The sequence below is a fragment of the Capsicum annuum genome, chromosome 10 (genome assembly GCF_002878395.1).
Source record: "Capsicum annuum cultivar UCD-10X-F1 chromosome 10, UCD10Xv1.1, whole genome shotgun sequence".
In the NCBI taxonomy this organism is placed as follows: Eukaryota; Viridiplantae; Streptophyta; class Magnoliopsida; order Solanales; family Solanaceae; genus Capsicum; species Capsicum annuum.
Window position 1 is genome coordinate 30331268 of NC_061120.1, and position 26017 is coordinate 30357284.

The 26017-nt window shown below is 35.6% G+C and overlaps 1 long non-coding RNA gene across 1 annotated transcript; it reads right to left on the bottom strand.

Annotated features, from left to right (window-relative positions):
• Positions 1 to 1102: 1102 nt before the first annotated feature.
• LOC124887961 lies at positions 1103 to 3332 on the bottom strand. Its single transcript, XR_007045619.1, has 2 exons — positions 3150 to 3332; positions 1103 to 2500 (listed from the first exon to the last, which is right to left on the bottom strand). It is a non-coding gene; the product is annotated as an uncharacterized LOC124887961 (long non-coding RNA).
• Positions 3333 to 26017: the final 22685 nt, after the last annotated feature.

The following is a 26017-nucleotide window of genomic DNA, read 5'->3' on the forward strand; positions in this document are numbered from 1 at the left end:
AAACTAGTATCAATAAATATAAATTCGTTGAAAGAAAATCAATCGTTCCTTTTTAATAATTAAAAAATACAAATGATAGTTCACACTTGTATTTATTTGATATAGTTCGCATTTGTATTTTATAGTTCACACTTGTATTTATATGTTATAGTTCGCATTTGAATTTGTATTTTATAGTTCACACTTGTATTTGTATGTTATTGTTCGCATTTATATTAGTATTTTATAGTTCACACTTGTATTTGTGTTTGCTAGTTCGCACAATGAAAAGAAGAAAAGAAATTGAAAATAAAAAAAAAAAAGAAGGAGAAAAAGGAGAGAAAAAGGAGAAAAAAATGAAAGATAAAAAATACAAAAAAAAAAGAAGAAAAAAAAAGGAGAAAAATGAAAAGGAAAAAAATAAAAAGAAAAAAAAGAATAAAAAATAAAAAGAAAAAAAAATAAAGAGAAAGCAACAAAAAAAGGAAAAGAAAAACTGAAGAAAAAAAACTGAAAAAGAAAAAAAGAAGAAGAGAATAATAGAAAATAGAAAAAGAGAGAAAATACATGAGAAATGCTATGAATTTTAATTAGGAATAATTAATAGACAAGAGGAGACAATAAATTGTAATTAATTGAAAATTAGGCTTTAAGTGGTAATAAAAGTCCAATAATGGCTAATTCGGATAATTTTCCCTTAAAATTAAGATAAAATCATATGAGAGACACATAAATAAGTCTAAGTGTTTCAAATGTAATCATTTAATTTATGACACATGCTTTTGATTCAAAAAACACCTGTGTTATATAGTCATGCAACCAAAAAGAGCACTTAATCTCAAATTAGTGAAAGGGTTCTACTTACAATTGTCTAACTATGACTAATTTTCTCTTAAGGTCGTCATCCATCGATCATCGAGGAAAGTACGTAACTATGACTTTGATGCACAACTTAGTCTTCAAAAAAAAATTAGTTCGACTCTTTTCAAAGGAATTATCCTTGGGAGAAGAACCAAAAATAAAAATCGAGAAACCTTAAAGCAAAACTACTAATACCAAAAACAATTACTACTAAATCATAAAAGTCAATAAAGTGTAAATTACTACTTAATACAAACCACAATGATCCAACCTGAAACAAATTCATCAAAATACTAAAACAAGATACAAACTTACATACTAACAAACATGCAAAAATTTAACAGCCCAAGGAACACTTTTGCCCCACCTCTCACTTAGAAGACACACTGTCCTTAGTGCACAATAACAAACATAAGCAAAAAATGGGGGAGAAGAGCTTTCTAGGCCTAGTCATCACCCTCATCCACATCGAGACTAAGATATCCCACCTCAGAATCCTCTTGGTTAGAATCAGTCTCCACTACTAAATCAACTAGCAAGTGCTCACCATCCGTTGGAACATCATCACCTATCGGGACTCTAAAGGTTTAACCAACTCGGCACATGGATTTTGCATGGTCATTCATTAAGTAGTCACTATCCAATTATCTCAGCTCATCTGCAGTGGGTGGACTTGTACCACACATCATCGTCATCTTATTCATGCCATAGATGTGGTGAAAGAAGCTATCATCATGTGTATCTCTCTTAGCATTGGTAAGAACTGGCCGAGGAGTGGAATCACGCTCCTTTACCTTAGATGCATCAACCCCTTTCATATTTCTAGAAGGCTTGTAATCCACCGGGTCACCCTCGACCCCATTGTCCTTTAAAAACTTTGTCAAAAAAATCTCTAAGTTGAACCGAACGCCCTGGTGAACTTAGGCTTTCCTCATGGATGATTTAATCACTGCACCAAGACATCAATCATCAAAGAAAAAACTAGACATGTATGATCACACGTGACGTTAGTGAAGTGGGTCCTTGGAATCAATAAAGCATCAGCAATCTACATTCAAATTTGAGCTTCCTTGCTAAGATAAGCATAGGTGCAGATTTGATGAGTTCCCTTATCTCTATGGTACTCCCATCTAGCCATTAATGTTGGCTCATAAAGTATATGATGAATTGGTCGATATGGTGACCTTCTACATAGATCCTTCAGTCTAGTATAATCAACATCCAATGTGTAGAAAACTGTTAAGTTCTACTGTTGTTAATTTGACAATCTGTCCATTAACTTTGATGTAATTACCTTGAGTATCTGGGAACCAATTTGCAAAGAACTCTCTAACCAAATCCAAGTTTCATTCACCTATATCTTCAATGATAAACTCCATTTTCAAATGTCGTATCCATGCTATGATTCGTGGGCAATTGGTTTCCAAGCTAACTTTGTCAATATTCTTCATCGGTTAGTAATTATTCTCCTTATTGTCTTTCTAACATTGCACCCCTTCCATATCAACCCATTTGATGGAGAACCTCTGATAGCCACTTTTGGAGACTATAGGGGAAGCTTGAGCTGTAGGTGAGGGCCACCCTATTTGATTTTGTTTTTGGCCATGTTGGGTGGTAGATGCAACTTCTTTCCCTATGCTTGGTTTGGGTGACATGAATCCTGTTACACAAACACCAGAAAAAGCATTAGATATGCTCCAAATGGCTAACCACAACTAAGGTAAGGGGTACGCGGAACTACCCCACACTTAATTTATTAGAATATTCAACTAGTCATTATTTTTGGGTACTCAGACTTCCCCTACTCATAATTAATTTTTTAGCACAATCACAACACCATTATGACACAAAGTATTCTTTTTTAGCACAACCATAGTTTAAAAACCAGTCACATCAAACTGAACAACTATGCCTTAGCAACACACTCCATTATGCTTACAAAAACTTTTCACCATAATGCAGTTTACGTAACACTAATTATTAAATTAAGCATGTAATACTATTTCAAATATCACATGATGAACATGAAACTTATATGAGATCACTCTTATGAAAAACACGTCGGGTTTGATAAGAGGGAGAGAAACGACACAATGGGGATGGATAATTAAGATAGAATGTTGGGTGAGAGTTTATAAAAAAGCTAACGCGTTGGGTTGACCCGATTTATCAAAATGAAATTTGGGGAAAATAGAGGGGTCACGAAGTATGGGTAATCGCAAGGCACTTGGGATCGTGGTTCATGGTCATTACAAGCTTGTAGACCTTCGATGCGTAACCGTTAAGGTACCATTCCAGTGGATTCTTACCCATCTAATTTTTTCCCTGTGGTGCCTAAGTATTCCTACAAAATAAGTAAAAATTTGTTAGAAGAGTGGATTGCCTCCTACCAAGGCCATAGTTTAGGTTGTGGATCGACACTTCTTTTTGTATTTTTTATTTTCTAATTTTATTATTTTTCAAATATAAATCCTACACTATTAAATTTCATTCATGGGTTGCCCTCATGTAGCGCCTGTTTTTACATTGAGGTACGACTGAGCTCACTACCATTCATTTGAACATGTGATAGACGACTTCTGTTTATCCTCATACTCAGCTAAGTAATTCTTGAATCTTTTCCCATTTATAAGAAAAATTATGTATTCCCATTTATAAGAAAATATTCTCTCTTATCCTGACATCATAACTGGTCTGCCTCATAAGGGGTCATTCTAACAACCTCAAGTGATCCAGACCACTTTGATCATAACTTTTCTGAGAGAAGCAATAACATAAAATAAAATAACTATACTTTTTGGCAAGGCTCAAGGACTTAGGGCATGATATTCTTGTCATGCCACCTTTTTATCTTCTCCTTGTAGAGTTTAGCATTTTCACAAGCATGCAAGCAAAGCTCATCAAGTTCATGTGACTGGAGCAACTGGTTTTTCCCTACTATCTCTGGATCAACATTAAACTTTTTCACTCTCCTATATTCTTTATTCTCAATCTTAACAGGCAAATGACAATCCTTCTAATATACAAATTCATTTGGTGAGGTCCTAATGGGAGTTTTGTAAATAGTTCTATACATCCAAACTACATCATCAAATTTAATTGCCCAATCATTGCATTAAGTATTCACAATCTTCTGGAGAATAGTTTTTGATTTTATGGTTTGACACATCGTCTTGACCACTTGTTTAAGGATGGTATGTTGTATCAACTCTATGTCTCACCCGATACTTTGCTACACTAAACTAATTATTAGTGAAATGAGAACGTTCTTCACTAATGATCATTGTAGGAGTTTTGAATCTAGAGAAAATGTTCTTTTTTACAAACTTCACCACTATCTTTGCATTATTAGTAGGGAGAGATGTTTCTTCTACCCAGTTATACACTTAATCAACCACGACCAAAATGTACGGAGTACCAATTAAAGATGGAAATGGACCTATGAAGTCTATTCCCAAACATAAACAATCTCTACCTTAAGAATGTTGTTCAATGGCTTTTCATGGAATCTATATATAGTTCCTATTCTATGACATTGATCACACTCTTTAACAAATGCAAATGCATCTTTGAACAAAGTAGGCCAAAAGAATCCCAATTGTAATACCTTATGCGTCGTGCGTTCTACTCCATGGTGACCTTCGTATGGTGATTTATGATATATCTCAAGTACTTATTTAGATTGACACTCTTTAGTACATATTCATACTACTCAATCTCTCCTATGTTTAAATAAATATGGCATATCATACGCATATGAGTGTGAAGCAAAGTACAACTTCTTCTTTTGCTGACTCATTGCTTTAGGAGGATACACACCATTCACCAATAGGTACACCATATTTGTTACCATAGGAGCGCTGCTATACCCAGTGCTAAGTTTTTCATCGAGAAAATCATCCCTAATATGCACATATTCAATAATATGAGGCCGATACTCTAGCCTAGATAAATAATATCCCACTTAATTCGATGCCCCCTTTCTATTTCAGGCCTCAAGATCAAATTATTGAAACAACAAAATGAATTTGATGAGACTTGGTTTTGCATCTTTCTTAATAAATAGGTATTTGATTACAACATGGTCAATATGAACTATCACCTTTGTCCCCACTAGATAGGATCTAAACTTGTCAAAAGCATACACTAAAGCCAACATCTCCTTCTCAATTATAGTGTAGTTGGTTTGGGCAGCATCTAGAGTCTTGCTGGGGTATAATATATGGAATGAAAAATCTTCTCTTTCCATTGACACAACTCTTCCCTTACTATAATATAGTTGGAACACATTAAATCTAAGGGGAGCTCCCAATTAAGAGATATCAATATAAGGAACCTTTGTCAACTTTCTTCTTAACTCATTGAATGTTTTAATGCAATCATCCCCAAATTTAAAATTAACCTTTCTTTTAGGGAACTCACACACAGGTCTTACTATCTTTGAGAAATCCTTAATGAATCTCCTATAAAATCCTTCATGCTCGAGAAAACTGCACACACTTTTGACTAACACCAGGTGAAAACTTTTCTATTACCTCCACTTTTATCGATCTACTTCCAATCCTCCCGGTAGAACTTTGTGGGCAAGGAAGATGCCTTTATTCACTAATTAGTGACATTTCTCCTAGTTTAGTACTAGATTAGTCTCTTCACATCTCACCAACACTTTGTCAAGATTCTGCAAACACAATGCAAATGAGTTACCAAAGATAGAAAAATCATCCATAAATACCACAACAAAGTCTTCCACCATGTCATAAAAGATGCTCATCATGCATCATTAGAATGTGGCTGGTCCATTGCACAATCCAAAAAGCATCGGCCTAAAGGCATACGTCCTATAAGGATAGGTGAACATTGTATTCTCTTGGTCCTCTAGTGCTATGGATATCTGATTATAGCTAGAATATCAATCCAAAAAGCAACAATACTCTTGCCCAGCAAGTTTTTCCAACATTTGGTTAATGAAAGAAAGTAGGTAATAATCTTTTCGGGTGGCACCATTAAGTTTCTAATAATCCAAGCAAATTTCCACCCAGTTACTGTAAGTCGAGATCAACTCATCCTTATCAGTAGTCACCACTGTCATACCTTACTTATTTTGGAACACACTTGATGGGGCTAAACCATCTGTTGTCGGAGATAGGGTACATGATTACTCCATTGAGCCACTTGATTACCTCTTTTCTTACCACTTCTTTTATGACTGGGTTCAATCTTTCTAGTGCTGTATAATCAATTTGTGTCCTTCCACCATGAATATCTTATGTATGCAAAAAGTGTGACTTATTCCCTAAATATCTGACATTTACCACCCAATAGCATTCTTTCTCTTTTTTAGAACTACCAATGCATGTTGAACCTATACATTAGATAATCCTGTAGAAAGAATAATTGGTAAGGTATCATCATCCCCTAGAAAAGCATATTTGAGGTGTAAAGGCAATGCCTCCAGCTTTAATTCAAAGCTTTCTCAATATACGACTTGTGAAGAGGGCCAAGGGGCCTATTTAGAGTCTAAAAAACACCCTTATGAATCAAAATACTTTCCACATCTAGAATCTAAACCATATTATTATCCTCTACATCCCTGAAGATATCATTTCCTACCAAACCTTTTTCTATAGAATCCTAAAAAGTAATAACTAGGAGCTCCGACTAAAGATAGATCACCATGATAATAGATAATTCCTCATAAATAGTTGGCAAATTTAATTGTTTTACGCACCAAACACCTCAACCTTATAATGAGATTGCATAGTTAGCTGATCTACAACTACCACTATTAAAGAACACCTAGTAGCCAAAAATAAGCGTGCCAAAAAATATAGGACTTTCAGATCCGCATCAAAGTCCAATACAATGAACTTTATAGGAAAAATAAGTGAACCCACTTGTACCAACATATATTCAACTATCCTGTCAGGCCTGACAAGTAAGTAATCAACCAACTGTAGAATCACTGTGGTTGGCATCGGACAACCCAACCCCATATACTTGAACAAAGAGATAGGTATTAGATTTATATTGGATCTAAGATCATAGAATCCCGATCACTAATAGACTTACCAATGGAGATTTGAATAGTAAATCTTCCTAGATATTTGAGCTTTGTTGGCAGTCTATTCTAAATATGTGAGGTGCACTCTTCAGTAAGTGCAACAGCAGCATACTATGTCAACCTGTTCTTGTTCTCCGCTATATCCTTAATGTACTTGGAATACTTTAGAACTCCTTGAAAAATATCAATAAGAGGAATATTAATGTGCACTTTTTTTAATAAGTCATACAATTTTAAATACATGCTTTCTCTTTCTGTTTTTTCTATGTTCGTGGGAATCGAAGAGGTGGTTTATACTTGTTACATTATTCTCACTATTTATATCTTTTTTAGCCTCGACCTATTTCTCATATCTCACCACAACCTTGGGAGTTTCTTTCTTGGGCTCAAATTTCTCCAATTTCCTACCACTTTGAGTAAAAACCACATTAACCTACTTGGGATTTTGATCAATGTCACTTGGAAGACCACCCCGAGGACTTGTTATTTTGTGCCTCAGCAAGTTAACTCATCTGAATCTCAAGAGTCTTTGTGGGTAACTATTTATATTTTTATATCAGTAGCTATTTGTGCTTAGTTAGTTATGATTTACTTCAGTATCTCCTCAATATTACTGGACTGTATATTAGACTAACCACCTTAAGCCTATTGTTGAAGTCTCTGATTCCCACTTAGTTCTTATATTGATTGACATTCGGCCCTTGATTTGTCCCTATGAGAAATTAGGGTGAGTCCGCCAACCTTGATCATAAGTGTTCCCAAAATTTTGAATACTTTAACGTTGAGCATTACCCACAAAGTTCACTAATTCTAGATTTTCCACATAAGCATCTGCTAAGTGATCACCATTACCACATACCTCACACCAAGTATGAGTTTGCTACACCATATTCATGGGAGCTTGTTGATGGCCTAAATTCAAGTTACTAAACTGAGTGTTCATTTGATTCTGCAATGAAGTAATCTGTGTTACAATGGTTGTCAATTAGTCCATCTCTATCAACCATGCAGTCTTATTTATGGTAATTCTCAAAACATTTGCATTCTATTTTGGATTTTCATATGAGATAAGATTTAGAAGTATGTACAACTCCTTATATTTCTTTCCTACGGCGCGTCCACTAGCTATTGAGTCCAAAATAATCATTGTATTGGGCTTAAATCCTTCAATAAAAGTATGCACCAAAACATTATTTGTCTAATGGTGGTATGGACTATCACAAATCATGGACTTGAATCTTTCCTAGGCTTGATTCACTATTCTTTTAGCTGAAGCTCAAGATCTTCCTCCTCAATTCTTCAGTCTTTCTAGATGGAAAGAAACAAATAAAAAACTTCCTTAATAGATCATCCCAGGTGGCGATGGAATGAGGTTTAACCTTCAACCACCTCTTTTCTTCCCCTAATAAAGAAAAAGAGAAGAGGATGATTTTTATATACTCAGACGAGATTACTGCAAGAATGTATGTGTCACTAATTTCATGAAAATTCTGCAAGTATAGCTATGGATACTCATGAGATAGGACTATAAAATTTTTGTTGGTACGCAATAGTTGCACCATATTTTGTTTGAGTTTGAATCCTCCTCCTACATTTGGCTTACGACTACTGGAGGTGACATTATTAGCAAGTGGAATTGCTACCTCCAAACTAGCCTAGTTGCTGCCATTTCTAAAGGAACTATTACTACCAGATCATCCAACTAAAGCTAATAAATTGTATATTGAGGGGTTGTTACCCTTCACTATTGGTGAAATGCTAGTTTAGGCTATAAATACGGTTCATCAAATTCTCTTTCTCTACCCGAGGCATAATTTAAACTTGTGAATCATCCCGTAAGATCAAGTTGTCAACACTTGTATAATATTATTATTGAAAATAAAATTTGGATAATTAATAATTGCTTAAGTCCCTGACTACGGTGTCAAAAACTTGTTGTGTCCTACGGCACACACAAGTGTACCTGGTTTAACAAGTAATATAGAGGCTCTTTAATAGTCGGATATTGAACTCATGGGGACCATAAGTTTAGAAATTCTTTTACTTGAATCGCTAATGATATTTCAAACATGTGTTGTGATATATCAAGATGTTTTACGAAATTGTGACAAACCACTAGTGTGCAAAAATAATGAAATATGACAATCACAACTTGAGAAAGGTTATTAATAATGTCGAGGGATAATTCCAGCTTCATGGAGCTTGCTGCAATCATGTATGTTATTACTGTCATGACCCGATTCTTCAGATCATGATGGCACCTACTATAACCTACCAGTAGGCAAGCCAAACCGTAGTCTATTTTTGTAACTACTAGTAACGGACTACCAATAGAAAAGAAGGGAAAATTTAGAATAACTATAGTGAAAGACTGGAATATATAAAATAGTTCCATAATTTGGTAGAATCAGTACAAGAGCTTTTATTGTAATAAGTCTTACAAAAATGAAGTACAAACTAAATATACTGATACAACCTATCTCTAGATACAACATAAAGACTATTTAAGTACATAAGAGGGAGAATAGCAATACTCTGAACGCCAGGAGCTCACTCTATGTCTCTGAACCATAACTGCTCCACACGACACACACAAAATAGCAAGAACTCATGCTATGATACGCAGGCTACAAAAGTGTAGTACAAGTACCAACACATGACACTCAGCAAGAAACTACCGACTAATCTCCAAAGATAATGTAAATATAAATAGCATGCAAGCAGAAATGTAAACTATACCCAAATATCCAGCAAACTGCATAATAAAGCTAAGGAGATAATAAGGATAACTATTTTATTCATATCCAAGGAACTAACATAATAAGCTAATAGAACAATAAGGATAAGTTATTCTTTTCCAACCATACTCCGAGACTCTAGAATTATACCATATATGACTGGCCAATATGCAAATAAAGAATGGAGGAAGGATATTTATATATACATATCATAGTAGATTAGGCCAAGAAATAGATATACAACCTGAATAAGTGAAAGAAGGGAGGGATATACTGTAATACCATATCTACTATAGATAGATTCATATACATAATAAGGCTAACTCAAGGGTATAATCTGAGTAATCACACTAAAATCTCCAGACCTTTAAATCTTAGTAGAAACTAGTGCTAATATTATCAGGGTCTCTAATCCATACGTTTAAACATGAGATGATTACCATAATGAAGCAACATAAAGAAATGAATCAAAATATCAGGGTCTAAAACCATAATACCCAACAAATGGTTAATCATGCGTAATAACATAATTGTAAGATTAAAGAATCAAAATCATACCTGAAACCTCCATACCAATTCAATAATTAGCCTATCATGAACTAACCATAGAAATAATAACAATACAAGGTAACCAAATAGCTTGGACAACCAATACCTACCCGAGCCATTCATAAACTGAAAAGTTAAATAACACCTAGCAAACAACAATTAGAGCGTATACCTATGCAATACCCATAAGGATGATAAGTATAAGTAACATATAATATACTGCAAGCAGCATTCATACCTATACCTATGCAACCTCCCATAAGGATGCTAGATATAGCCGCATACTGGTGATAGGCAATACCTATGCAAGAATGAATGTCAAGATATAATCCATAATACTATAAACTTTCTAAATGCGATAAAGTAATCTAGCATATAAACTTATATTACCAATATTATCATCAATCACCAGACTTGAACCGGTGCTCATATCATCAATATCATCCTCAATCGTCGGACTTAAATCGGTGATCATATCATTAATATCATCATTAATCGATGGACTTGAATTGATGTTCATATCCTCAATATCATCAAGTCCAGTACTAGTAATACACAAACACACACACACACACACACACATATATATATAAATGCACGGCTAAAGCAATGACTAAAAGAGTGTAAGTTCATAAATCCATTGCCCGAGATAAATTTCAAAAATAAATCATCATATTAGTATAAAAAGGATTGAAATCTCTCTAGATCATAGTATATAGTAGTAGAAAAATTAGGGTTTGGAGTCTATCTCGATCAAAACTTGAAATCATTATTTTTTGTCTCAAAGGCTCATAAGTTTCTCATTAAGATGGTACAATTCCCGTTGTGAAGAATTCTATTTTAAAGTTGAAAAGTGGGAACACAATATGTAGTTTTGATGATAAGCAACTGAACTACAAAGGACCAGGTCCATGAACGTACAAGGTATAGTACAACTGTCATGCATCATCTGTACAGTTTTGTCTTCTTGTGTAACAAACTTGCAGGTGCTACTTTATACTGACTTGAACAGTTGGTCTAATGATCTTTCAGCCCTAATTATCACTCAACTATAAAAAAGAAGTGAAGCCTCTTCATCAAATGATTTTTTGAAATTCCAAAGAATAAAGTGAGGCGGTAAAAACCCAGATCCAAAATTGCTCAAGTTCTTAGTTGTTTATATGAACTTAAATTGAAATTTTTCTTAAGTGTTGATTTGTAAAAGAACTACTCATGTTATAAGAGTATTGTTTTCTTATTGAGAGAGCTGCTTAGGTAGAGTTACCTAAGCTTGTTTCTAATTAGAGTTAATCAGTAGAGAGAGTCCTTGGTAGATTTACCAAGATGAGCCTGTCGTAGAGTTACTTCTAGCGAAAAGAGCCTAGATGTAGGCTAAAATCTATACTATAATCAGGAGGTTGATTATAGTGGATTTCCTTGGTTCTTGTGAGGGAAAGCCGTGATTTTTCCCTTCTTAGGTTTCCACTAAAAAATCTTGTGTCGTTACTTTCCTGCACCACCTTGCTTTTTGGTAACTCATAGTTGTTTTTTCTATTCTATCACTTTTTATTAACTCTAAGGGACCAAGACCCTTCCTATGTGGTGCAACCCTTAAGGGTTCCAACAATTGGTATCACAGGGGCTCACTCTAAAAGGTTCATACCTAGAGTGTTCTGGTCATCATGGCTGATATAACTAAATGAGGGGTGGAAAGAAAAGAAGCAAAAAAGAAGAGATTGTTGACCTTGAAGGCTCTAAAATTAACCTAGGTCAAGATGACACTGAAGTTGCATTTTTGGAAATGAAGATTATTAGAGCTATAAAAAGGGATGGTCAACTTAGTATGCAGAATGATCAAAATCCTAAAAAATTAAGAAGGAAAGATACAGTTAGCAATATAATAAAGTAGGTGTTGGCTGCATGGGAAGACTTCTCAAATAAAACTTAGAAAGACAAGGAGAATGAAGATGGTTTCATGCTGAAATATGGTGAGTAGAGGATAATCTCAGGTTCATGTAACTCTCTAATGGCCACTACTGAAGATAGAGAAGAAAATATGATAGAAAAAGGCACTGACAACCAAAACTGGTTTATGGATAGTGGTTGTTCTAGGAACATGACTAAGAGGGTTTATTGTTTTCATACTCTCAAGGAACTTCAAGGGAGAGTTGTGTCCTTTAGAAATGGAAAAAAGGATTACATCCAAGGTGTTGAAAAAATTAGAAAATCACCTCATCATGTAATAGAAGATAGGTACAATATAAATGGGCTAAAGTATAGTCATCTGATGGATGCACTGTATCAAACATGAAATCTCAAAAAATTATTCTTAAAGCCAAAAGGATCAAGAACATGTACTTAGCTGATCTAGACTCTGGGAATGATGGGGAATTAATGTGTTTAAGTGCACAAAGTAAAGTAGCAAATTTGTGGCATAGAAGATTAGGACATGTGAGTTCCTCCTTGTTAAACAAGATGATATCAAGGGACCTAGTCTGTGGACTACCAAAGATAAAATTCCCAAAACACAAAGTCTGTGATGCGTGTGTTAAAGGTAAGCAAATCGGATTGTCCTTTGACTTGAAGAAGCAAGCAAGTACTTCCAGACCCCTTGAAATACTTCACATGTATTTATGCAGACCTATCAAAGTCCAAAGTAGAGGAAAAAAGAAATATATGTTGGTCATAATAGATGACTATTCTAGGTTCACCTGGACAATGTTTATAAGAACCAAGGATGAAATATGTGGGGTTCTTGTGTCTTTTGCCAAGAAAATCTAAGTAAGGCTAAATTGCAAAATTATTGAATTTAGGTTTAATCATGGGACTGAATTTGAGAATTCTCGAGCTGATGAATTCTGTACTGAGTATAAAATAAATCACAAATTTTATACTCCCAGAACTCCACGAGAAAATGGAGTTGTTGAAAGGAAAAATAGAACTCTTATAGAGATTGCAAGGACTATGCTAATTGATAGTGGTTTTCCAAAGAATTTCTGGGATGAAGCAGTGAATACTGCTTGTTATGTGACTAACAGGTGTTTGATTAGATCAATTCTGAATAAAACTTCATATGATCTGGTATTCAATAGAAAGCCTAGGATAGACTATTTCATACCTTTTGGATACAAATGTTTTGTGCTAAATAATAGGAAAAGAGAATTGGAAAAATTTAATTCCAAGAGTGATTAATCTGTGTTTGCAGGCTGCTTCTCAAATAGAAAGGCCTATAGAGTGTTCAATAAAAGAACTCTGTGTGCTGAAGAAAGTATTCATGTGATCTCTAATGAGTTAGGAAATCAAATGAATACTAAAGATAGAAAAAGCTCAGAAGAAGAACTCATTTTTTATCAAAGAGATGTTGTTACTGAAGATGATGATCGAGAGATCAATGATGCAGATGAAAGTGATGGCAGTAATGATGATCCAAGATCTCAGCCACAAATTCTAGCACCACTAGAAGAACAACTAGAGAAAGACAGTTAGAATTCATAGGGACCTAGTACTAGTAGTAGCAATATCAAAAGGAAAAATTGGACCTCTCACCCCCTTGAGAACCTGACTACCCCTTTGCAAACATGAGTCCAAACAAGAGCTGAAGCTAGGAATACTATACCATTTCTAGCCTTCTTATCCCAAATTGAGCCTAAGAATATAAAAGAGGCCCTAAATGATACCAGTTATATTAATAAAAAGTAAGAAGAACTGCATTAATTTGAAAAAATCAAAGTATGGCATCTTATCCCCATGCCTATTGACAGAACAATTATTAGGACCAAATGGGTGTACAGAAATAACCAAGATGAAGATAGAACTATTAAAATAAAAAAGTTAAGGTTGGTTGTTCAAGGTTACAACCAGGAAGAAAGGATTGACTACGATGATACCTTTACCCCTGTAGCAAGAACAGAGATAATTAGAATTCTTGTTTTATTTGGTGCATACATGGGATTCAAACTATTTCAGATGGATATCAAAAGTTCCTTCCAGAATAGAAATCCAAAAGAACAAGTATATGCCAAACAACCTTTAGGTTTTGAAGATGCAGATTTTTCTCATCAAGTTTCTAAAATGGACAAAGCTCTTTATGGGTTGAACCAAGCACCATAGGACTGGTATGAGAGACTCTCAAAGTTTTTCCTAGAAAATGGATTTAAAAGAGAAACAAATAGACAATACTTTATTCTTAAAGACCAGAGGTAGCAGTCTATTGATTATTCAGATATATGTTGATGACATAATCTTTGGAGCTACTTCTGAATTCCTATGAGAAGAATTTGCTAAACTAATAGGAAGTTAATTTGAAATGAATATGACGGGTGTATTGAGCTTCTTTATAGGTTTCCAAATTAAGTAAACTTCTTAAGGGATAATGATTTATAAGGAGAAGTACGTCAAGGATCTACTAAAGAAGTATAACATAGAAGATGTCAAGCCAACTGACACCCTAATTGGAACTAGCTCAAAAATGGACAATGATGAGTTAGGTTGCTCAGTGAATGAAATAATGTATAAGGGGGTTATTGGGTCTTTGATATATCTTACTATAAGTAGGCGGGGAATTTTTTTGGTGTAGGAATGTGTGCCAAATTCCAAGCATGCCCAAAGGAGTCCCATCTGAAAGTTGCAAAAAAGAATTCTTAGGTATCTGTAGAGGCGAAGGGACCTGATCCTATACTATCCATCAAGAGACATTTTTGGCTTAGTGGTCTATGTTGATGCTGACTATGCTAGATATTTAGTAGATAGAAAAAGATATTCAGGAATGGCACGTTTTCTTGGATCATATTTAATTTCTTGAGATTCAAAGAAGCAAAATTCAATTGCTCGTTATCTATTGCCGAAGTTTAATATGTTATTGTAGCTTCTTGTTGTGCATAACTATTATGGATCAAGAAGCAAATGAAAAACTTTTGTATTATCTCAGATACCATCCCTCTAATGTATGACAACACGAGTGCGCTAAACATGACCATGAACCCGGTGCAGCATAAAAGGACTAAGCACATTGATATGAGCCATCACTTCCTTAGAGACAATATTGATAAAGGGGAAATCTGCATGAAGTTCTACAAGACTGATAATTAGATAGAAGATATCTTTACTAAGGCACTTTACAAAGAAAAATTTCTTAAGAATAAGCTGAGGTTAGGCCTGATCAAAATGACCTAATCTACAATATGAATTAACAGTTCTCCACAAAATTGGCTATGATTAGGAGAATGGTATCCTTGGTAAAGTAGGTATCTATTAGTCTAACTCAGTATCATACCTTTGCACCCATACACTCATGAGAATAGACTTAGAAGAAAATAGATGAAGTATGCACAAATATGAGAAATTGCTCAAAGAAAGAGAGGGACATATCTAAGGCAAAAATAAAATCAATTTTATTTTTGAATTAACCCCATGAACCTACTCAACTCAGACATCTAAATCATCCAAAGATAAATCCTTTTCTTCACTTACACTTTCTAAAATAAAAAAAAAACTCTTCTATTAAAAGGCACCAGATTTCTGAGGGACCCGGTCCCAAAAAAGAAGAAAATCATGATGATAAACCTAGAAGAGCTTGAACAACAACAACAACAACAACAACAAACCCAGTGTATTCCCACCTGGTGAGGTCTGGGGGGGGGGTAGGATGTACGCAGTCCATACCTCTACCTCTGAAGAAGTAGAAAGGCTGTTTCTGATAGACCCCCGGCCTAGAAGAGCTTGAAAAATAAGAAAAATAAAAGACAAATGCTAGAAATAAAAGAAATTGATAACTGTTGGTGCAAAATCAAAAAATTGATGAACTCAAGATGGGGCTTCTATCCTTAGATGACCTCATGTCTCCAAACCTTCTCTCATAGTCCTTTATGTTTTACCCAACTTTTGTGGTTATTTTTATACAACTTTATATGAAATTCTTGAACTAAAATGATACATGATTGTGTTCCTGCTTTTGTCCTCTTTATCTGGTTCTATCTTAAAGAAGTTCTTTATGTTAGTGTTACCCTAGTGGTCTTGAGTTAACTAACTTGTGCTTACTATTACTCTTAGTTTACTATTAATCCTTTTCAATGATGCCAAAAAAGGGAATACTGAGTTCATGTAGTAGGGATCAGGCAGGACTAAGAATTGAGTTGTAGACTTTAATGGCATGCTGACAGGGGGAATAGATGTTGAATGAATAAATAAAGGGACAGTGTCATGTTGATATTTAAAAGTGTAAAAATGTGCTCAGTAGTCTTCAAAAGTTTTTGCTGCAAGATGAAAACAAGTGACTAGGTCCCTGTGTTGTATGAAGGAGGAAGCATGATGATAAGAGGAACATTTATCTTCAGGTGGTAATCACACTAATTAAATGTGATGAATGTAGACTGATGCTCAAATTGTATAGCTTGGTTTGTCATCATCCAAAAAGAGGAAAATTACTATATGTAGTTTTGATGATGAGCAGCGTACTGCAAGGGACCAGGTCCCTAGATATGAAAGGTACAGTACAACTGTCACACGTCATCTGCATAGTTTTGTCCTCTTGTGTAACAAACTTGTAGATGCTATTTTGTACTGACTTGGACAGTTGGTCCAATGATCTTTCATCCCTAATCATCACTCAACTATAAAAAAGAATAGATGGCTCTTCATAAAATGATTTTTTGTAATTCTAAGGAGTGAAGTAAGAAAGCAAAAAAACCCAGTTCCAAAACTGCTTAAGCTCTTAACTGTTTATGCAAGCTTAAATTGAATCTGTTCTTATTGAAAGAGTTGCTTAGGTTGATTTACCTAAGCTTGTTGCTGATTAGAGTTAATCAGTAGAGAGAGTCCTTGGATGATTTACCAAGATGAGCTTGTAGTAGAGTTACTACTAGCAAAAGGAGCCTAGGGGTGTCTGAAATCTAGACTGTAATTATAAGGTTGATTATTGTGGATTTCCTTGGTTATTGTGAGAACAAGCCATGGTTTTTTCCTTTGTGGGTTTACACATAAAATTTTGTGTCTTTACCTTTCTGCACTACCTCGCTTTTTTGCACCTTAGAGTTGATTTTTTGTTCTATCTCTTGTTATTAACTCTAAGAGACCTGGTCCCTCACTGTGTGGTGTAACCCCCAAGGGTTCTAACAGAGAATAAATCTCATTTTAGGTAAAAGAGTAATAAAACCATAATTTAATTAAAATCATACCATTTACTATCTAAGTCATCATGAATGTACCGAATCTATGCATGCCATCACTAGTATCCAAATAATACATTTATAAGCATTAAAACATCTGACAACTATGGTCATTTTCTTTAAAAACGAAGAATATTTCAATAAACCTAATCAATATCTTAATCATGGCCTTGGTCTCAATATACATAGAATCATCATAACTATAACATCTTAATCACGACCTTAGGCCCAATATATATATATATATATATATATATATATATATATATATATATAACCAGCATAACCATAACATAATCATCAAGGGAAAGACCATCACCATCTGCCAAGTAACAAGGTAACCTTATACTAAAGGTTCACTAGCCTCAACTATGTCTAAAGTAGCTCACAAGAATATATGAGTCTACAAGGGATAAATCAAGTCTTGGCCTAACGTGGGCCGGAGGATCCCACTTCTAATCCTCGAAATCCATTATAGACAAGTTTCTATCTCAGGCTAGCCTAATGTATCTAAATTCACTTCTAGATGTTAAATAAGCCAGAAATAGCCCTAAGTTAGAAATTCTTCCCAAACATAAGAAACTAAGTCAGTTCCACTTAAATTAGTGTCCCAAGATAGCCTAAACATTCCAAATAAGACTAGTCATACAAATCATTCTTCAAATACCTAAATCCTATTTCATATCTAGAATAATATCATAATCATGCCACGAATTAGCTCTATCTATAAAAAAGGTAACATGATTATAGAAGTATAATAAGTGTTTCAACTTAAGGGTCAAAGACCCTTTAGCTCCCAAGCTCACAATTTAGGCTAAGTCACGGTGTTCTATCCATAATTAAAACCTAGCACCTCCATCTAATAGGCAATATATATAAAACACCATCGCAAGAAGAGGGTAGACAAAAACTTACCTCGAAGCCAAAGTGCAATCATTGAATCATCCATAAATTATCTGTCTTTACTCCATGATTCTGAAATGTCACCATGCTATTAAGATCATAATTTACACATTATTAGGAGTAAAATGAGACCCATATTTCAATATTATGGGTTAAGTCCAATTTTGAGTCAAGAATGGGCCTGTAGGACCCATAAATGAAATAAAAAATTGAACCTGTCATGAGGTCCCTCGAAGGACAAGAAAGTTATTCTCAAAAGTTATGAACAACTGCAACACAATTCAGGTCTTAAATCAACCCCTTAAATTTAGGAATAAAAAGCCATAATTTCTAATAATTTTACCAAGAATTAGGATGGAAACTGAACGAAAAATCAATGGGAAATGACCAAGAGGAGTTAGTTTAGTGTACCTTAACTTATATGGATGATTTTCCACTTTTTCCTATCTTTGAGCTCTTAATTTGGTGTAAAAATAGTGGAAGAAGTGATAGAAAATTGGATGGTGAAAAGGAATAAAAAGGGCTAGAGGTGCCACTAAAGTGGACACCTTGGTGGTAAATCGACAACATGACCGATAAAGTTGTATGCCAACAAATGCGGGTGTTGCTAAAATGGCCACAATGGCACTAAAGCGGGCACCTCTTTAGCGGCCACTTGACACTAAAGCACACTTCTACGGATGGGCTAGGACCGCTAAAGCATCCCGTAGGTGCTAAAGCGCTAAGCTCTAATGCGACCCAATAGGCGCTTAAGTGGACCTATCAGGTGCCCAATGCGACCTAGCATTGGTAGGGCCCTATTTGAGCCATTTTATGGTAGGAGGAGTAGATCTCTTATTGGGTGATTCAAGGTCGGTGAAGCAGAAATATTTAGATCGTATTTGGTTCACCAAGCCATGGAGAAGGTGAATGTAATTAGATATAGGCTTAAGACTGCCTAAAGTCACCAAAATTCCTATGCAGAGGCGAGGTAAAAGGACTTAGAGTTTGAGGTTGGAGATTGGGTGTTCTTGAGGGTGTCTTCCATAAAGGGAGAATGTGGTTTGGGAAAAAGGAGAAGCTCAGTTCCTGGTATGCTGGCCCGTACTTAGTTTGGATAAGGATTGGTAATGTTGCATATGAGTTGGAATTTCTCTTTAATATGAGTTCCATCCATCCGATATTCCATGTGTCCATATTATGGAAATGCGTGGGTGATCCTTCGTTAGTTGTTCCTTTAAAGGATATTAATATTGTGGGTTCTTTGTCCTATAAGGAAGAACCAGTAAGGATCTTGGATCAGCAAGTTCATCAATTGCAAACAAAAGATGTGGATTAGATAAAGGTTCTATGGCAAAACCAAAAGTTTAGCGAAGCAACTTGGAAAGCTGAGGAGGACATGAAGTCTAAGTTTCCATTCCTATTTTCAATTATGAAAATTTGTGCTTGAGGTAAGTATTGTTCTTAACATATTTATTTTCAGTCTTTGTTAAAGGAAGATTGTGAATTTCTTTGTGTTTTATTTTCTGTCTTAAAGGTAAGAGTAGAGAAGTTTGGGGTTCAATCATGCTTGTGTTTCTTTGTCACGTCATTCGAGGATAAATTATACTAATAGGGGAGACTGAAATACCCCAAACTTTGGCCCTTCTGAAATTCTTAAGTCTTGAACCTTCTATTCAACATATGACTCACACCATAAGTTGTATGGTATGGTGATGCATCTAGGGACCCTAGTCGTATGTTGGTAATGTGTTGATTGATGAATTTCTGTCCTTGGTACGATAGACTCCATACGAGTCATATGTTGATGTAATTAGAAGGTTGAGTCCAACCGTATGTTGTCTAGTGTCTAGCCCTTAATATTCTGCTTTGGATATAACTTGATGGTACTAGTTGTATAGTGTTGTGATGAGTTGTTCAAGGGAGTCATATGTTGGACAAAATGTGGTATCCAACCTTTTATTTTGGTGACGGTTTGAGGGTAACACTCGTATGCTGTGGTGATGAGTTGGAGGGTCACTCGTAACCACCTGCGAGTTTTCCACAGCTTTTAAGATGGGGGTAGTTTAGATATTTCCCACCCCAAGCCCTTAAGACCCCACCCCTTATAACACATTTTGGTCATTTATTATACACTTAAGAAGATTAAAACACTTTCTAAACTCTCTAAAAAACTTTTCAAGAAAGATTGGGCTAGGGTTTCTTTGAGGTTGTCATCTAGAGGCTTAAAGGTCAAATTCTCTTCGTGAATCTTCATAACTCAGGCATGTGACTCTTCCTTTATTTTTAGTTCACAAAAATCATTTGTTTTAAACATTGTTCATGAGTCATTAATGGTGCTTTTGAAAACCATAGTTGAGGGTTTGAATGAATAAAGTTGAGTATTATTTTCTCATGGTTTAAATTATGATTATACATGTTTTTATAATAGTTTTGCACATGTGGATGCATGGGAATTGTGGTTTAATGAATGAGTTATGTTTAACCCTATACTTGATGGTTTTTGGCTTTGAATAATGGTTTGATAATGGTATGCTCGTAACCTATCTGTGAAGATGTCAATGAGAAGAATCTTGTCACATATGAATTATGTTTGAACTAAGGCATTGGCCTATGAATGTTGATGATGGGTAAATAAATGGTTTTATGAAGGCCTTGTTATCCATAAATTGATTTGAATTGTAAACTTTGTGGTTTAATTGTGTAAATGGGTTTGAGTTCCTAAACATTGAATTGAATTGATGTCTTAGTATAGACAATGGGTTCGAGTCCCAAAGTTGATTTATAATGGTTAGGGCATGTTGTACGCTTATAAGTGGAGTTGATATGATGATATTAACGAGATTCCATTGGTAAGTATTTAGATTAATGGTTGTGTATACGTGAATTAAATGTTTTAAAGTGGGATATGTAGTCGGGCTGTGAAAGTGGAGTTCAAAGAAGTAGCATTAGAAACTGCGCTAGCCGATGCAGGTATCTAAGGTTCGAGTCCCCCCATGAATATACGAATAAGAGGTTCTAGTCCTCTGATGAGTGGTGATTTTACCACCTATTCTTACTAAATATTCGTACACACTACCTTGTTTTGAATAAACAGATGAGAAATATTTGTGAATAAATACACTAATATCCACTCATTGCAAGCATAGAGTTGAAGAGATCAAAAGATGTGGGATGGAACATAAAATGAGAAAAAGGGAGCAAAGAAGAGTGCATTTAAAGACTTGGACAATATCAGCCTCATTTATTGCGACCACGGTCACGGTCAATCAAGTTGGTCTGCACAACGCGGTCGCGGTCAAACTTGCACAATCATGGTTCAGTGGGATTATGCCCCAGGGAAGTTTTTTCAAATTACATGGATGAATCCCAAATAATACATAGGCAAAAACCCTTTCTTCTTTGGGCATTGCTTACCTCATAGCTATTTTTTATCCGCAAGTAAGAAATCCTAAATGGGGAAGTGTGTAACTATTCTTGGAGGTTTAATTTCTTGGTAAATTTGTGAAGAATGAATATTTTGGATAATCCCCATGGTATATCTCTTTTTACTTTCTTCTTGAGTAGCTAAGTAATTTAGTCTTGGGATTATATTGAACTAAAGTGTAATTGTGTGTGGGTGTTGTTGTGTTTGCATGATTTTTAGTTGTTGAGTATGGATTCCACTTTTGTTTGGGTTAATAAGTTGGAATTTGATGGGTGAAAACCCCAAATCTCCAAATGGATTTGATGGGTGAAAATCCCAAACTCTAAAAACTCTTTGTCATCCTTGAAAGAGGGATGAAGGTGAACTTGAGGTAACCCATAACATCCTTGAACGAGGGTTATAGGGAAACAAAGTAGTGGTGGATAATTAAGTCTATGGTTTACTACCTTTTGCAGTCTTAGAAATAAGTGTGATTAGAATGTAAGCCACGTCAAGAGCATCATCCTAGAAATAGGGATACTTGATTGAGATTTTGTGTGATTACGAATTGCACACTTGTTAGGTGCTCGAAAGAGCCAATGGGTGAAATTATTGTAGTTTTATTGAAAGATTGATGACAATGACTTTCAACCTTGCCTATCCTTTGATAAGCAACTCAACTTCATGCTAAACCATCATCACCCACTCGTTTTACCTTTAGGTAGACATAATACCAAGACCCTCTCGATTCTTGATTTTAAATCAAAATTGTCCTATTTGCGCATTGGTAGTCGAAAAATGTTACAATTCAATCCCCCTATTTTATTTTACATGTCATGTTTATTAGCATTTCGGGTAACCTTTTAGTGATTAGAGCACCCATAAGACTCGAAATTTATAATTTACTCCTTGTGGATTCAACCTCAACTTTAGTTGGGTTATTGACAACGACTGCCTCATCCCTCAAATATTGGAGTGAGTTGAGCATTATCAAAATGGCATTATTACCGGGGAGTGAAATATAGATTTCACTTGTGCGGTGTGATCTTTACTTAGGAATACCCAGGGTAGTGTAATTTACTTTATTTGGTATGTTTGATCTTTTGTAGACAATCAAAGTGTTAACAGAACAATGAATGATAGCACACACAATATGGGCCCTTTTGATGCCCCTCTAGATGATAAGGGCCCACTAAATGAATAGGGGCAAATAAGTGCGATTTGTTTCCCACCAACTATTGGGAACAAAGTCTTCCGTATGACTAGCGTCGTACTTCACATGTTGCAAATGAAAAAATTGTACGGGGTCAAGCCTTTGAGGACCCAAATGTCCATTTGAAGAATTTTGTGAAAGTGTGTGCACTGTTCAATATAGCAAACATTACTTAAGAATCCATTCGACTTTGCCTCTTCCCATTCTCACTAATAGGCGAGGCGGTTTTATGGCTCCGTTCACTTCCACCCAGCTCAATTATATTTTGGGACAAGATTACTACGGTGTTTCTTGATAAATATTTCCTACCATAAAAAATGCTTTAAAAGTGGGACGAGATTGTGAATTTTCGACAAATGAATGGAGAGCCATTGCTTGAATCTTGGGAGAGGTTTAATGGCAAACTAGCTCAATGCCTAAATCATGAAGTCCCGGAGAAGACGCTTCTTGAGATCTTCTACCGTGCCCTTGATCCATTAAACAATACGGTGGTGGATAATGCGGCGGGCGGTTCCCTAGTGAAGTTGCACCACCATGCAGCCTTTCTATTGATCGGAGAAGTTTCAAATCAAAATCGAGGTTGGCATACCTGAGAAACCGAAGCTCCCAAGATCCCCTCTACTACTTCTATGGTCGATAATGAACAAAGAAGGAGGAATCAAGAAAAGGAGGAGAACATGGAAAAAATCATGATCCAACTTGAACTCTTGACAAAGAATGTTATGGATGCACCCATGAAAGCGGAAAACATTGTCGCATCAAAGTCTTATGAAGATGATAAAGAAACAAAGAAGTTGGATGAGTAAATTTGGTATTTTGATAACTACTCGGAGGGTTCTCGCCCCGCCTATCAAAGGCAAGGTGGGAACCAAGGTTGGATAGATCATGACCAGGATAGAGATTGGAGAGATAGGGATCGGGATTATCACCATTATGTTCCTTCTCATGATCGGGTCAAAGCCAAAGAGTTAAATATCGTTAACCTTGAAAAATTCAAGATCGAGGATATATTGGCAAGGATCTTAAACAGAGTTGAAGGTACAGACAAAATGGTTCATGAGTTGAATGGTGATTTTTCTCTACATTCTCAAACCGTGGTGTCTCACTCCGCCTATATTAAGAAATTGGAGACCCAAATTGGGTGAATCTCCACGCAACTAAATGCTAGGCCTAGAGGTGGACTCCCTAGTGACACGATTGCTAACCCAAAAAATGATGCCAAGTCCTAGAAATTGTCACAAGGAGTGGAAAGACCCTTAATGAACCCTCTAAAGGAGACTTGATTGAGAAAATACCCAAAGTGAAAGCAAAGGTGGAGTTGCCTCAAAGTAAAGAAGGAGATTATGAGAAGAATACCAATGAAAGTGACGCAGAAGTGGTTGAGATTAAAAATCTATAAAGTGAAGCAAGGCCCACAATCTAAGTTCTTCCCCAATTACCCAAAATATTGCATAAAAAGGAGGAAGGTGACAAATTAAGGAAGTTCAAGGCAAAACTTAGAAATCTATCAATAAAAATCCCGTTGCTCGAGGTTATCCAAGAGATCCCGAGATACGCTAAGATAATGAAAAAGTTGATGTCCAAGAAGAAACTTGGTGAAGGTGACACCATTGAGGTGACTCATGGGTGTAGTGCTATCATGTATAGTATGGTTACGAAAAAGAAAGACGACCCTATAGCATTCACATTCCTTGCACAATTGGACACTGGAGAGCCTTTGTCGATCTACAAATGGGGGAGATAAAATTTAGGGTGCAAGAGGATAAAGTCTCTTTCAGAATTTACAAGTCAAAGAAACAAACCGCGGAGCTTCAAGTAGTATCCTTGGTGGATGTTGAGAATGAGAAGTTGAATGAGGAGGGGTTTGAAGATCCACCTTGAGAATAAAGGAAAGAAGACATTGTGCTACAATGATAACTAAGGCGTTAGGTGGGAGGCAACCCACAAATGCCATGAGAGTGGCTCGTATCCTTTTTGTTATGTTTTTGTAGGATAGATATTATCTTCTGCATATGAATAACCCATGTATTTATAGCATTATAAAGTGTATTGAATAAGCTTGAAAAGGGGAAAGTGTGTAATTTTGAATTGAAAGCTGAACAGGAGAAATAGGGGAGCAAAAATGCTCTCAGTTACCACGATCATGATCCCCAAATATGATTGCGGTGACATGGGTGTCTACGATTGCGGTAACCTGATTGCGATCACAGCAACTTTAGTCATTTAACCCCTTATTTATCTCACACTTCTTTTAAAGATTGTACTCTCTAATTTTGGATAATTTTTGGCCAAGTTTATGAGCTCTCAAACAATATCCTTGCATCCCTTTTGCATTATAACTCTGGTAAGTGTCATGAATCGATGTTTTTATCATTGAAAATAAGCCCTAGAATTCACGATTAAGAGAGGGACTAAAGTTTGGATTGTTATGACTTTCATATTGTCATACTTAGTATGGTGTGATGTTAGCAGCCTAGATAAGGTGTGTACATGAGTGAGATATCTTGAATACCCAATATTGAGTGAAAATATAGACAAACATGATGTGCACACCAAGTTTTTAACACTTTGCCTAAATGAACTTTCAATAGCGGTAGTTTTTTTTAAAGGGCACATTCATACACATATTAGCATTGCTCATTGTTTTTCCTATACATCCATATTGTAGAGCATGCAAGTAAAACAAACAAGCTTGGAAGTAATCTGAACATAAGAAGCTGGAATGTATAGCCTTAGGTATCTAGACCACGATCATGATTTACGATTGCGGTATCTGAGGCCAGTTTCCTACCATGCCAAAAATCCTGCACTTCCAATTTTTAACCTAGCACCACTGAGCACCCGTTCCAATGAGCATTGATGAAAAATGTGGTATAATTTTCATGTTAAAATGTCATTGACTAATATAACGTGTGTCTAGTGCTTTCAGGACAACCTCATAGACAAGTATGATCACATCTTATTCATAACACCTAAGTGCCATACTTACTACAACAGTGATCTACCGAGGAAAAAACTGCTCTTAGAAAGAGGAATTTTCTTGGAGAATGTGCCGGAGAAACTACCACAAGGTGGTAGTGTTTCACCCAGGATCCATGCATTGTAAATGAACAATGGGTCCGCAAATTTCAAGCTAATATCAGTGAAGTGTCTTTTTCTAACCCGTTCAATGTGACTATCAAGATT